Source organism: Palaemon carinicauda, chromosome 25 (genome assembly GCF_036898095.1).
Source record: "Palaemon carinicauda isolate YSFRI2023 chromosome 25, ASM3689809v2, whole genome shotgun sequence".
NCBI lineage: Eukaryota > Metazoa > Arthropoda > Malacostraca > Decapoda > Palaemonidae > Palaemon > Palaemon carinicauda.
Window position 1 is genome coordinate 25,060,769 of NC_090749.1, and position 15,069 is coordinate 25,075,837.

Below are 15,069 nucleotides of genomic sequence, written 5' to 3' on the forward strand. Positions count from 1 at the left end.
ATCGAACACATACCTATATATACGCCATATCTGGCTAAAAAAAAGATAGGCATGGGTAGCCAGATCATCTAGAAACACTTTCCAACACTATAAAAATATAAGTTTTGCGACACTACTTGCCAATTCCTTACGGTAACATGACTAAGCAAAAAAATGCAAAACAAATAAAAAGGGGCACTCGTGGAAAAATGGCCATTCTAATATACGGCATTTCAGAAAAAAAAAATTTCAGCCACGTGCTAGGCAAACCATCAAGGCACATTTTCCGACAAATAAACATATAAATGAAATATTACTCTGTGATAGTTCCTTAGTACGTAGTAATTTTGAAAGAAATGGGAAAAAACGAAAAAATGGCAATCACAGGAAAATCGAACACATACTTATATATACGCCATATCTGGCTATAAAAAAAATAGGCATGGGTAGCCAGATCATCTAGAAACACTTTCCAACACTATAAAAATATAAGTTTTGCGACACTACTTGGCAATTCCTTACGGTAACATGACTAAGCAAAAAAATGCAAAACAAATAAAAAGGGGCACTCGCGGAAAAATGCCCAACATTCTAATATACAGCATCTCAGATAAAAAAAAAATACATGCACGTGTTAGCCCAACCATCAAGGCACACTTTCTAACACATAAACATGAAAAAAAAATCAATAATATACAGCAATTCCTTACTACGTAGTAAATTTTTACAAATATTGAAAAAAACAGAAATTGGCAACCGCAGTTAAATACCCAATATACCAATAACTACGTCGTATCTGACAAAAACAAAATCACGCATGGGTAGCCAGATCATCTAGACACACTTTCCAACACTAAAAAAGCAAAAGTTTTACGACACTATTTCGCAATATCTTACGGAAAAATGACTTGGCAAAAAAATGAAAAAAAATGAAAAAGGGACACTCGCAGTAAAATGCCCAACATTCTAATATACGGCATCTCAGATAAAAAAAAAGACATGCACGTGTTAGCCCAACCATCAAGGCACACTTTCTAACACATAAACATGAAAAAAAAAATGAATAATATACGGCAATTCCTTACTACGTAGTAATTTTTACAAATATTGAAATAAAACAGAAATTGGTAACCGCAGTTAAATACCCAATATACCAATAACTACGTCGTATCTGACAAAAACAAAGTCATGCATGGGTAGCCAGATCATCTAGACACACTTTCCAACACTAAACAAGCAAAAGTTTTACGACCCTATTTGGCAATATCTTACGGAAAAATGACTTGGCAATAAAATGAAAAAAAATGAAAAAGGGGCACTCGCGGTAAAATGGTCCTCGTGGGGATGAACGACATTTTAACTAAAAAAAAAATCATGCACATGGTAGCCAAACAATCCACCAAGACTTTCCACAACTGATAACCTATACAAGTTGCACCATTCTACGACAATTTCATAATACGTAATAACTTTGATAATTATGCAAACTACCTTAGAAGGGTAAACTCGGTCGCGCTCGACCCCGACGCGTCTCAGAAATCGGGGAAAGAGTACAGCTACAGCAATGCACATCTGGACACTACTAGAGCGTGTAAGGGAGACACCTCCTGCAGGTCGATCACCCACAAATTCAGTCACGGGGGTGAGTCACGTGAGAAAAACCTGTTTTTTTTTTACGCTCGGGGTCGCAAACGACCCATCGTACCTATCCAGGGTTAAGGGTCAGCAATAAACGATGGATGTTTTTTGCTTAATGCCGGCACCTTTGAGGTAGTGAATGCCCTTTCCTTTAGTTTTGTGGAAAACAAAGACTGTGATTTAGTGAGCTCAAGGTCAATCACTTCCTTGGACTCCGTCTCTTCTTTGGATGCCGGACATAACAATCCGGGTAAGATTCCCTGCTGGGCCAGAACTCTACTTCCTCCACTGGGACGGTACCCAGTTTCTCCGAAAGGAAAATCTTGCCTGCTGACATAGGCATGTGCTCCGCGTACCTCCACGGGTTAACATCGGAAAACACAGGAAGATCCTTCACGTTTATTTTCTTCGGGGCTAAGAGCAAGGAAACCAATTGTTCAATCTCCGACCGGAAAGTAGTCTCTTTCTCGGAGGACCGCTTCTGCAAGTCGTACACCATCGACATCAGAGATTGCAACGTGGTCGTAAGCGCCTCCAAATGAGGCGGTTGCAAAGAGGTTGAGGGTGCTGGTTCCGCCACAGCTGCTGAAGGGACCGACACCGCTTCAGCATTCTCAACCTCGTTAGCAGGAGGAACAACTGCCTCCTGTTCTAACTCTTCTACCAGGAGATTCTTCTCAGTCTCCTCGGAAACGACAGACATATTGTCGTCCAGGTGGACGCTTTTCAAAGCATCCGCAACGTCAGGATCTCCAGGTTTCTGAACCTGGAGTTGCACCAAGGGGATCGAAGGTTTGGTCTGGGGAATGACGGAATCGTCATGACCTCCGGGGAAGAGACAGTCCCTCATCCCGAGGTATTCTTTTGAAAACCTCTAACCCATTTGCGCAGCGTAATCCTAGCTGCATTCCTAGACTCCGCAGACTTTTGATCATCAAAAGCCTCCTTAACCAACTTGTCGCACACAGTACATACCTCTGGGTCCCAGTACTTGAGGGCCCCTTTGGTGACAGAACAGTGGGCGTGAGACCTACACACGCCATGTCCGTAGAAGTCCTGGCTGTGGACCCTACAAAAGTTGTTCCCGCACTCGGGATGCTCCTCCTGTAAAGAAAAGAAAAGCAAATGAGTTTTCTGTGAAATTTTCAAATTTCAACATAATACATTTATTATATTCACCTTGGATAGGGTAAGCTATAGAAGGAAAGACACCCACATGTGTTTCCCGTCCAGCCATTTGCTATGACCCCTTCCTGTATTGAACCATGAAATTCACAAGGAATTAAATAACAGAGGGAATATCTAAGATATATAGTGTCTTCTTGACACATCTTCTTATCATTTTCAATACAGTGGATAAATTTAATGGACATAACCATTAAAATAAGAGAGAATCATCTCTCTAGGATGGTCTCACAAATGGCTGCTATAAAAACCACTTGCAGGTTGAAAAAAATTTTACCATATTTTTCTGGATACAGCAGATCCTGCCGCTGACACTGCCGGCCCCACCGGCACTGCCGGCCCCGCCGGCACGGGGCCGGCACTGCCGGCCCCGCCGACATCGTCGGCATGTAGGGCCAGTCGGTAAATGCCGGCAGGCAGGTGTCGACCTGCCGACATTGTCGGTATGATGGGCTAGTCAGCATACGCCAGCAGGCCGGCATCTGCCGGGCCTGCCGACCACTGCTGGCTATAACACTATGGGTGGAAGGCATTGGCCAGCTGCCGACAAGCTACTCAGTTGCCGGCAGGCAGGCGTACAAACTCACCTACGGCCATCGATCAACGATGTCCGAGGAAAGAGATACAGCGAACTGTAGCCTAACCACCCTGAATCGTCAGTAGAATTAACTGCCGACTATAGCCCATGAAAGACAGTAGAAGAGAAAGGTAATGATAGGAGACGACAAAGAATCAGCTATGTCGTCTACATAATGAAAGAGTGTACCAGTGGAAGAGGGAAATAAATTCGGGCTTCCACTCAACCATATCCCATCTTAAGGAATATGGAAGGCAGTCCATGGGAGGACTCTAAAGCACACTCAAAGATGTGAGGTTATCTGTCAGTAACCTAACCAGGCACTGACAGAAAAACTCATGCCAGGTCTACAGACATCCAGAGGAGCCTATGTAGAACCACAGCAATAAGGGTGCTGGATCATTCAACACGAAAGAGATAGCGGGGAAGGGGTGAATAGTCCATAAGTAAAGCAATACCCTAAGGCATTACTTAACCTGAAGGATTCTGTCCTCAAATTAGCCTCAACTAGGGGAAGTCAATTCCCCAGGTTGGGTTAGGCAATGAGAGAACGTCCGAAAACGAACTCAAGAGAACAGAATCTCGTACCAGGGATCAAAACAAGGAAGAAACCTATCCTCCCGTTAAGAACCCCAATACAGGACTGTCTGCTAGACCATAAAAAAGAAAATTGTAAAACAATAACCTCCACAAGATCTAGGGAGGCAAGCCTCCTGAACAACAACTAGCCCTACAGGAATACCGACAAGCTACTCAGTTACCGGTATAAATCCAGGTAGCCATATGCCTAACACAGACTTACTCTGATGTCCCGTCCCCAACTCCAAACTCAATGCTGACAAGCTACTCAGTTGCCAGCTCAGAGAAAAGGAGAGGGAAATGTAACGCCCCAGAAAATTTACCCAACCATAGGTTACAGTAAATTAACTGATGATAGCCTAGGCTAATCAGAGGGAAAGGGAATTACTCTTATTTCTCATGGAGATAGTATTGACTCACAGGGGCAATGATATCTATCTTACCCCTTAAGACAATACAAGAGTAATGGGGACATATAAAGTATACCGAAGCACTAAATCTATTAAGCTAGAGAGCTTAGAGAAACGTTCTACGTAACTCTGGAATACTATAATGGAAGAGGAAAGGAAATAGTAATATCTTAATTGTATAAAATATTGCCTGAACTTCAATACAACTTTACCAGGAAGGTTATATCATGCATGAGGTGTGAAAGTGGCTAGGCTAGAAGCCTAGCACTTGTGAGGCTCGCAATTATAGCCAAATTCACGACAACAATGACATAATATAAAAATCCCTAGCTAAAATACTAAATAGCTAAAGTTATTAAAGGAAGGATGCCGGGAATATCGCTCTTGCTAACTAAATGAACGAAAGAACGATCACGTCAGGACGCCATCCGGCCGGCAACAGCTCTTGTTACGTTAATTACGATATCAATCAAAAATCAAAACTGGCAAGAGCTTACATTTACACAATTCAAAGATATTACTTAACTTTCCAGAAGCTAATGAAGCTGGGGAATCCATAATAAGGCAGAAAAAGCTTCGAAAATAGCGAGATAACACAGGGAATACTGGTCAGCAAAGCTACAAATGAAAGAATGGTTTAGTGGCGCCGTGCGGTGGCAGATGGCCGAACTATTTACAGTACATTAGGAGAGTCGAGTAGTTTTACCTCTTGAACGACTCTCTTATTTTCTTGCCACTTTCCCTTTCGAAGTGAAAGGCTATTTGGGGTGTAAATAGCTATGAGATGTGTCAAGATACGTCCTTACGCGATATCCCTTGGAGAAATTTAATGGATACTCTTTCCAGCAGTTAGAATTCTGAATATCTTCGGTAAATTCTCTGGGATATATCACTGTAGTCACATATAACTTAGGAAGCTACTAATGAAGGAACTTCCATCAGCACGACATGGCCTAAGCCCAAAACACACCACAATCCTGTACTCACTGTGGTGCCCATCAACAACTCTTTGCGATCTTTTACTTAAAATATCAACATTGATTGCATGTACAGATCCATCAACTTTTGGTTTCAATACAAGTGGCTCATGATTAAAATGGTTAAAAATGACGAATGAAACAAATATTATACAATAATTATTCTTTTAACCTAAGGTCAGGAGCAGTGTAGTATCAGAGTAAGAGTGGGGTTATATAGCTGTAGGAAATAGCTAGAAGGTGCTATAAGTAGCCCTGCAGGCTGAACAAGCGACAAATTTCGTCGTAGGAATGGATTCACCTTGAGATTTATTAAACGTTTTCAACCCTTCTTTCTTAAGGGTTTCCAATAATACTGTAGTCCGAATGTCTGCATAACACCTAGCATTAACCTTCAAGGTACTTGATCAGGCTCTTTTCAAAAATTTGATTTCTTCATCTACCACTATTTATGTAAATTATCACCAATTTTCCCTATATGATATAAAAAATTCCATTCAAAGATATTATATTTAATTATAAAAATAAAAACAAATTTTTAAATGGTCAAAAAGCTCAAATTCTTTCAAAATACATCATTATATTGATAAAATATCCAAACTCGTTGTGAATTCGTATTATCAAGTAAACGTTCACTGAAATCTTAGGAAGCCTTTCTTGTTCCATAAGTAAAGAAACAAAGATAGAATACAAACGTGAAAACTTTATTCTCGTTGACTATAATGAAGATTGATTAATGCAGTTTTCTATAGATTTTGCAGAAAATAGAAGAACTCGCAACATAGTTTTCTTTCGTTTTCTGTCTTCCCTTTCGAGCGGGACTAAATGAAATCTAATTCTATACCATCACTTTATCTAAGTCTGTATGTTAATAAATGTCGGATTTTTAATGCTTCTTATTCTAGAATGACCTATGATCTTTTTCTAAATAGTTTTGAGTGGGAACAGGAAGATCTGCTCTTCTATTCTGTTGTAAGAGAGAAAAGATAGCAAGTTGAGGAAAACTAGCAATTATAGATTATTTTCCTCCTTATTCACAACTGTGATTTAGTCAGATTGAGAGAGAGAGAGAGAGAGAGAGAGAGAGAGAGAGAGAGAGAGAGAGAGAGAGAGAGAGAGAGAGAGAGAGAGAGAGGGGGGGGGGGGGGGGGGGGGGCAAAGCAATAAAGGCGAGAGAAAGAGGAGAATTATGGACAGCAAATGGTTCTGTTCGCTATTTTGTTTTTTCCGTAGGTTCTGAATGATGCTTATATAAGTAGGCTACCAACAGTATTCTCGTAGCTCCAGGTAAAATCAATTCCAAAGAAAATCCTACGGTGTGGCATGAAAAATAAAATACATACAAAGAAATTAAGAAGCATTCATTGGTTGTTACAGTCAACAATTCTGGGTAATAACACCTATAAAATAGGTACAGAAATATAAGTAATTACAAGCTAAAATTAATGAGGTAATCAAATTAAGGAGTTACTTAAACACAAATCAGTCAGTTTAAACATCCAATGTTGTACAGTATTACTATTTGGAACAGGAAGCAACACAGCGACCCTTTTTACTAATCATTGGTATTTTGCATAGCTAAAACGCCAATCAGAGCTCAAGAACACCTTCAGGGTAGAACTATGTGGTTAAAAATGCTTAGTTATAGAATTGCATTTGTTTCTTAAAGGATACCACAAATATTACTCCTAATACATCTTTTTGCCTACAAAAGTAGGGACTTAATCATTCTCCAAAATGGCTGGTGTACGAGTTTTATGGACGACTTGACCAAATGCTACGAATGAGTTTACAAAGATCCAAAATATCATGATTCCAAAAGTCATTGGTGTCTGATCTAGTTCGAAGGACAACTAATATTTAGAATTTGAATTAATGAGTAGGAAATGATTCCAGGAAAACCTCCACTCCAAGCTCCCAATTCCAAATTCCTGGCTTGGAGAAGTAGAGCGCCAACACTCTCACATTCAACAAACCTGAGAGATGTAACAAACACTGTTTGCTAACCATACACACGTTTCTTAGAGATAAAGTTTTAGTTCGATTTATATCTTGAAGGGTAGCATTGAAATAAGTTTATATCTACTATGAAATAAGTTCAAATTAGAGCTGTTAACATAAATATATCTATCTGACAAGAATTAAGTGATTCCTTTTGCAATGATGTAAGTCAAAATAAGATTCACAAAGTTGCTAAACAAAAGTAGTTCAAAGACATTCCATCAAAGAGGAAAATTAAAGTATTGAGCTTGCAACTTATTACATCATCCTGAAATGGCAACACTGTCTGTAGCCTACCTAGATATTTATATACTTGAATCAGTCGGACACGGTTAATTGATCATCTCTCTGTGATAACTTCCGAAACCTCCTCCATATTTCGAAATCCTTTGTGATTTATTGCTTATCCTAAAGAGAACCGGATTTAACTTGGAACTCTACATTTTGGCTTGATTCTAATTCAAGTAATTTAAGGTCTTGGAAATAATTGGGTTCCCTCCTTCAGTGTATGATGTGTCTCCAATTGATCTACTTGTAAGGAATAATATCTACTTTGAAGTATAAGAAAACATTAAGATTCTTTTTGAATGAAACCTCTCGCCTACATCGACGTAGTCAGTTACTACAAATCGGCTTCACTATTAGTAATAAATGTAAATTATCTCTTTTGTTGTTTACAATTGGTTTTATACTGAATCTCTTTTCTTTCTTCTCAGTGTCATGAAATCTTCAAGTTGACTCCAGGTGGAAAATTAACGCCTCTTATTTCGACTTACATCATTGCAAAAGGAATCACTTAACTCTTGTCGGTTAAAGATATCTATATTAATAGCTCTAATGTGAACTTATTTATTAATAAATATAAACTTATTCCAATGCTGCCCTTCAAGATATAAATGATTATAACTATATCTCCAAGAAACGTATGTATGGTTAGCAAACAGTGTTTGTTACATCTCTCAGATTTGTTGAATGTGAGAATGTTGGCGCTCTACTTCTCCAATCCAGGAATTCGGAAATTGGAGTGGGGAGGTTTTCCTGGAATCATTTCCCACACATCAATTTAATTTCTATATTTTAGTGGTCCTTCAAACCGGATCTGACACCATTGATTTATTGAATCATGAGATTTGAAACTTTGTAAAATCAATCGTAACCTTTCACAAATTCATCTGGTCATGTCGTCCATAAAACTCGCACAATGGCCATTTTGGAGAATGATTAAGTCCCTACTTTTATAGGCAAAGAGATGTATTAGGACGTAATATTTGTGGTATCCTTTAACAAACAAAGGCAAATCCATAACCAAGCAGAGAGGTGTTTGCCATATACAAATTAGTCACTTGCAAGCAACAGAGTGGCGAGACTCTAGATGCGTTTTTGGATAGCCTCAAATGTCTGGCCTTGGAATGTAGCTTCACTGATTGTACAGCCGCTCAGGCTGAAGAACTGGCCATCAGAGATTCATACATCACGGGTAAGGCATCTAATGCAATCCGAGAGAGACTTATCCTTGGATTTATCCCCAGCCTTGAAACAAGCCCATGCACTGGAAATGGCAAGTGAAACTAATACCACAGTGGTAGCATTAATAGATGAACAGGCAAAACCCAAAATGGATCCCAATAGTTTTCTGATAGAAATGAGTGACTCCCCGAATCCAAGTGAGTCTGCTGCCGCCGTCAGCAGTCGGAGGTGCTTCTTTTGTGGAGGATCCCTACATCCCAGAGCCCACTGCCCAGCCAAGAAAGCCTCGTGTTCCAACTGTCAGAAGGTAGGTCATTATGCTCGTGTCTGCAAGTCACAAGGAAAACAATGGAACAATAATGGTGAATCAACTAACTCTAATCTTGTAGCTGGAATAGTCCCAGACAACCTCCCAAAGTCCATCTCTGCTTCCATAACAGGGGCCGCTGTGGCTGCAGCTTCTCCTGCACTACGAAGTGTTTAGAGAACTGTCCTACCTGTAGAACTGAATAGAGGCTAGGCCCTGGATGGGCTGGTCGACACTGGAGAATTTAAAAGCTTTATAGATGCCAAAGTAGCTAGGGCTATGAACTATGTGACTCGTTCTTCAGCCTGCAGCATAACCATTTCTATTGCTAAACAGACAATGAAACTTAACAAGTGTTGCAATTAAGATTTAACCGTAAGTGGAAGAGTATACCCTGAGTTCTGTCTGCACTTGATGGATGATTGTGTGGCTCCAGTCGTTTTCGGACATGACTTCCTACAGTTACACAAGCAAGTCCGCGTAGACTTTCGCGGGACGCTACCGCCTTTGGAGCTAAGCACCCAGTCACCTTTTGCTCTGATAGCGGCTAAAATTGAACCGCCAGCCATCTTCGACAATCTGACAGTCGACTGTCACCCGATACAGGTGAAATCCAGAAGTTATTCCAAAGAGGACTCCGAATTCATCAACAAAAAAGTAAAAAGGCCGCTAGAGGAGGGCATCATCACACAGAGTCGCAGTTCGTTGAGAGCTCAAGTAGTAGTTGTCGATCAGTGTGATAAGAAAAGATTGGTCATAGATTACTCTCAAACCATAAACAGATTCACCAACCTAATTGCTTATCCAGTTCCAGGGATCACCGAGATGATTGAGAAAATTTCTACTTACTGCTACTTCAGCTCCATAGACTTGAAGGTAGCATATCATCAAATACCATTGAACATGGCTGATGGGAAATTCACGGCGTTCAAAGCAGATGTAAGGCTGTTCGAATTCACGCGTTTGCCTTTTGGAGTAATCAACAGGGCTTCCTGTTTCATCAAGTTCTCGACGAAATTATTGGTAAGGAGCAACTAGAGGGTACGTTCGCCTACATAGATGACATCACGGTCTGCGGTCACACACGTGAAGAACACAACAGAAATCTGAAATGCTTTCAAGAAACTGCATTGAAGTATGGACTTACCATAAATGACAAGAAAAGTGTTTATGCTCAAACATCAATCTCAATTTTGGGCCATGTAGTGAATGATCACCAAGTCCTACCTGACCTGGAGAAAATGCGTCCGTTACTGGGGATAAACCTTCCGGACAGTACCACTAGTCTCAAAAGAACGTTAAGACTCTTATCCCACTATGCGAAGTGGGTACCGAACTTCTCCCAGAAAATTCGACCTTTAGTCGAAGTGAAAACTTTCCTGATGGCCAAATTCGCAGAACAAGCATTCGAAGAGCTAAAAACTGAAATATCTCGAGCTTCACTTGCTGCTATAGATGACAAAGCTATCTTTGTAGTCGAAACAGATGCCTCTGCTGACGCTGTTGAAGCCTCATTGACACAAGAAGGGAAACCGGTGGCCTTCTTTTCTCGCTCGCTCTCAGAATTGGAGAAACGACAATCGGCAGTGGAATGCGAAGCATGTGCTATCCTAGAAGCCATCAAGAAGTGTCGACGCTTTCTGCTAGAATGTAAATTTAGACTCATAACTGATCAGAAATCGGTGCATTTCATGTTTGACACCAAGAACCATAGCAAAATCAAGAATGAAAAAATAATGCGGTGGAGGATGGAGCTGAGTTGTTTCAACTTCGACATCACATACAGACCTGGATCAAAGAACCAAGTAGCAGATGCTCTCTCTCATGCCTCGGGATGTGTGGCTTCACTTACCTGTACTCAAAGAGACAAGCTGACTCAGCTTCACGAGTACCTGTGTCATCCAGGAATCAGAAGGAAGACCCACATCATAAAACAGAGAAACTTACCCTTTACCATTGAAGAAGCTCGGACTGTCATACGTAAATGTCAAACCTGTGATAAGATCAAACCTAAGTTTTCCAAAGAGACAGGAACATTGATAAAAGCTACCAGGCCATTAAAGCGTCTGGTTATCGACTTTAAAGGTCCGATGCCGTCCACCACAAAGAACAGGGACATTCTCAACATAAGCAACGAGTACAGCAGATTTCCATTCGCCTTTGCAACAGAAGACACCTCAGCGAGTACTACCATTAAATGTTTGTCTACTCTCTTTTCAGTCTGGGGCCGGTCCCAGTACATTCATTCAGACAGGGGACCTGCTTTCAGGTCGTCAGAGTACCAAAAGTTCCTTCATTACTATGGATTGGCTACAAGCTACTTGTCTGCGTTTAACCCCAGTGGCAATAGCCAGATCGAGAGAGCCAATGGAACTTTGTGGCGCACCGTAAGGTTAGCTCTTGCTTCTCTCTCCCTCCCTATAGAAATGTGGGAGGCTGTCCTGGATCAAGCATTACACAGCATGAGGTCCCTTCTGTACGTCACTACGAACTAAACACCGCATGAGCGCATGTTCCTGCACCCCAGGAAAACAACATACGGGCAGGCGGCTCCATCGTGGATGACAGAAAATGAGCAATCTCTTCTAAAGAAAACAGTTAGGAAATCCAAGTACGAACCAGAGGTCAAGGAAGTTAGACTCCTTCATGTCAACCTACAATGGGTTCGTGTTGCGCACCAAGACGGCAAGGAATCCACTGAGTTGACTCGTCATCTGGCTCCTGCAGCTAAAGTATTCAGTCCAAACACCTAACACGATAAAGGAAGCGTCACATCTTCAACATGCGAGAAAATGGTAATACTCCCATCAATCAAGGAACCCCCTTTCCCACCTGGACACCCCAGCCAGAGAACGGAAAGAAGTCGAGTGGATACAGAACAAGTCCAGGGGAGGGAGCCTGCAACTGAACCGCAACAAACCACAGAACCGCCCACCCCAGGAAAGGCACTGTTGAAAGGAACACTTTCAGAAACGCCAACCTCTGAGGCACCTCAACGCACAAGTCGTACTAGGCGCTCTCTTGGCTATCTCTCAGATTTTGTCTTAGATGAGTGGGAGCAGTATGGGTAGTAAGAGTCCTTATGTCAATGTGTACAATAAGAGTTAGTAGTTATAAGGTCCATTTTTACCAATGTATTTTTTATGTAAGGGAGATGACCCCAGTTATCGAATAAAATAAGTAATCATGAGTTTTGTAAGGTCAATATGAAATTTGTAGTGCCAATAAAGTGAGCTTTGTAATGCAAATGTGATGTAAGAATACTTATTGCAATTGGTGTGAAATCTGAGTGAAATCACGTTTTGTTATGATGCGAATGTGTACTGTACAGTATATTCTTCTTTTCAGTAGGGGTAAATGTGGTGTGAATTGGTAACTGTGACTGCTGGTGATTGAATGTTTGCTTAGCAACATTGAGTCTCTAACACTGTACCGGCTTGGCTAACACCTTGCCACAACTTCAAGCCGAATAAAGCCAACATTCCAGCAACTGTGTTTGGTATTCCACTGCCAGACTGTAGGATTTTCTTTGGAATTGGTTTTACCTGCAGCATCATTCAGAACCTACGGAAAAAAAATAGCGAACAGAACCATTTGCTGTTCATAATCTCTCTCTCTCTCTCTCTCTCTCTCTCTCTCTCTCTCTCTCTCTCTCTCTCTCTCTCTCTCTCTCTTAATCTAACTAAATAGCCAATGTAGATAAGGAATAAAAGAATCCATAATTGCTATAGTTTTCCCCTACTTGATAACTTTTCTCTCATCCCCTAAATATAATATTAAAAATCTGAGATAGTTTTCGTAAGTATAACTGTTTTCATGAAATTTTACAACAGAATAGAAGAGCAGATCTTCCTACTTCCCATCAAACCAAATTAGAAAAAAAGACCCAAAGTCATTATAGAATAAGAAGGATTAAATATGCAGCATTTATTAATATATAGATTTAGATAAAGGAATGATAAAGAAATAGATTTCATTTAGTCTCCCTTGAAAGTCAAGACAAAAAAAAAAAAAAAAAAAAAAAAAAAAAAAAAAAAAAAACTGTTGCGAGTTCTATTTTTTTTTTACAAAATCTATAGAAAATTGCATTATTCCACCTTCATTATAGTCAACGAGAGTAAAGTATTCACGTTTGTATTCTATCTTTCAGTTTCTTTACTTATTAATTACTGATGGAGCAGGAAAGGCTTCACCCAATCTCGGTGAACGTTTGCTTAATATTACGAATTTCTGGCGGAAAGATATTTTATCAACATAATGATGTATTTTAAAAGAGTTTTTGCTTTTTGACCTTTTAAAAATTTGTTTTTATTTTTTATAATTATTTTTGACCTTATTGAATGGAATTTTTTATATCACATAGGAGGAATTAGTAATAATTAACATAAATAGTGGTAGATAAAGAAATCAAATTATTGGAAAGAGACTGATCAAGTTTATGACACTTAAACGTTATTCCTTGTGCATGTCAGTAACATTAATTATTATTGGAAACCCTTAAATAGAAGGGTTTAAGATAGTTCATACATCTATGACGAACTTGTTCCCCGTGAAGAAATTCTTCGCCAGGTCAGTCAACTGTGATACCTATATCACTATCTTGCCATCTCCTACAGCTATATAACCCTACTCTTACTCTGATACTACACTACTCCCGACCTTAGCGTAGAGTATAATTATTGTATAATATCTATCGCATTCGTCATACTTAACCATGTTAATCATGAGCCACTTGTATTGAAACCCAAAGTGGGTGGATCTGTACATGGCATCAATGTTGATATTGTGGAGGATTTATTTTTGCTTTATTTTTATTTTTTGTTTTTGCCAAATCCTGTGTGAGAGAGAGAGAGAGAGAGAGAGAGAGATATTGTGTTAGCGAGCGAAAGTAGTTAGGTTAACGATCGTTTGTGGTGAGAAAGACTGTTGGTTTAAATGAGATTGTTTGTTTACATTTTTTTAGTTAGGTTACGACAGTGGTGAATGTTTCGGAGCGAATGCTTTTTTTGATTGACTGCGTCCTGAGTCAGTTGTGTGAACGCTGGAATTATTATTTTTCTTTACCAGCGAGGAAGTGTTTTTTGATTTTCAAAGTAAGTACAGTTTTGTTTATCTTTGCTTGTCGTGATTGTGAATGATAGGAACAATTTATTATTCATCTTTGATTATAGTGCGATAGTTCAGTTAGCTAGAAGTGTTCGTAAGTGTTTTTCTTTTTTATTTTGGCAGGCTGCGATTCCTCCTTTGGAGAGCGATTTTTGAAAGTGGATTAATTGATTGTTGACGAATTGGCTTGTAATAAGGAATTTGATACGACCACTCTGATTTGTACAATTGTTGATGACCCGGACCGAATCAAATCCAGATTGCTGTTGATGATGATGATGATGATGATGATGGTGGTGATAATACTAACCATGACCCCAATCAGGGAAGTAGTTGTGGCAAATTGCCACCCAGTAAACTGTTAAACACAGAGTTGTGTTAGTGTGCCGTAAAGACAGTCCGGCTTGTGTGTGGCGACAGTGTTGGTGTCCCATAATAATATTTATACAGTATAATTCATATATATATTTATTTTTGGTGTTGGTGTGCGGTGTAATTTAAGTTTGTTAGGTTTTTTTTTGCGTTTATTTGAATGGTATTTATAGTATATTTAGTGTAAGTTTTTGATGCTGTTGATTTTGGTTGGATTTATTATAGTTTGTAAGAAATATATAGTTTTAAGGTTATGTTTTGTTTTTTGTGTCCTTTTGTCTAAGAGTCCAGTTTTAGATAACGTAAGGGGAAAGTATGTGTTGAGGAGACCATTGTCAGTAGGTGTGATTCAGGGTGTGGGGATTGTTTTTTGTAACATCCCGCCACATTATTTTGGCGCCTGAACAGGGACTGCCGAGGTGGGATAGGAAGCCGGACTGTTGGACGAAGGACAGAATTTAGATATAAGGT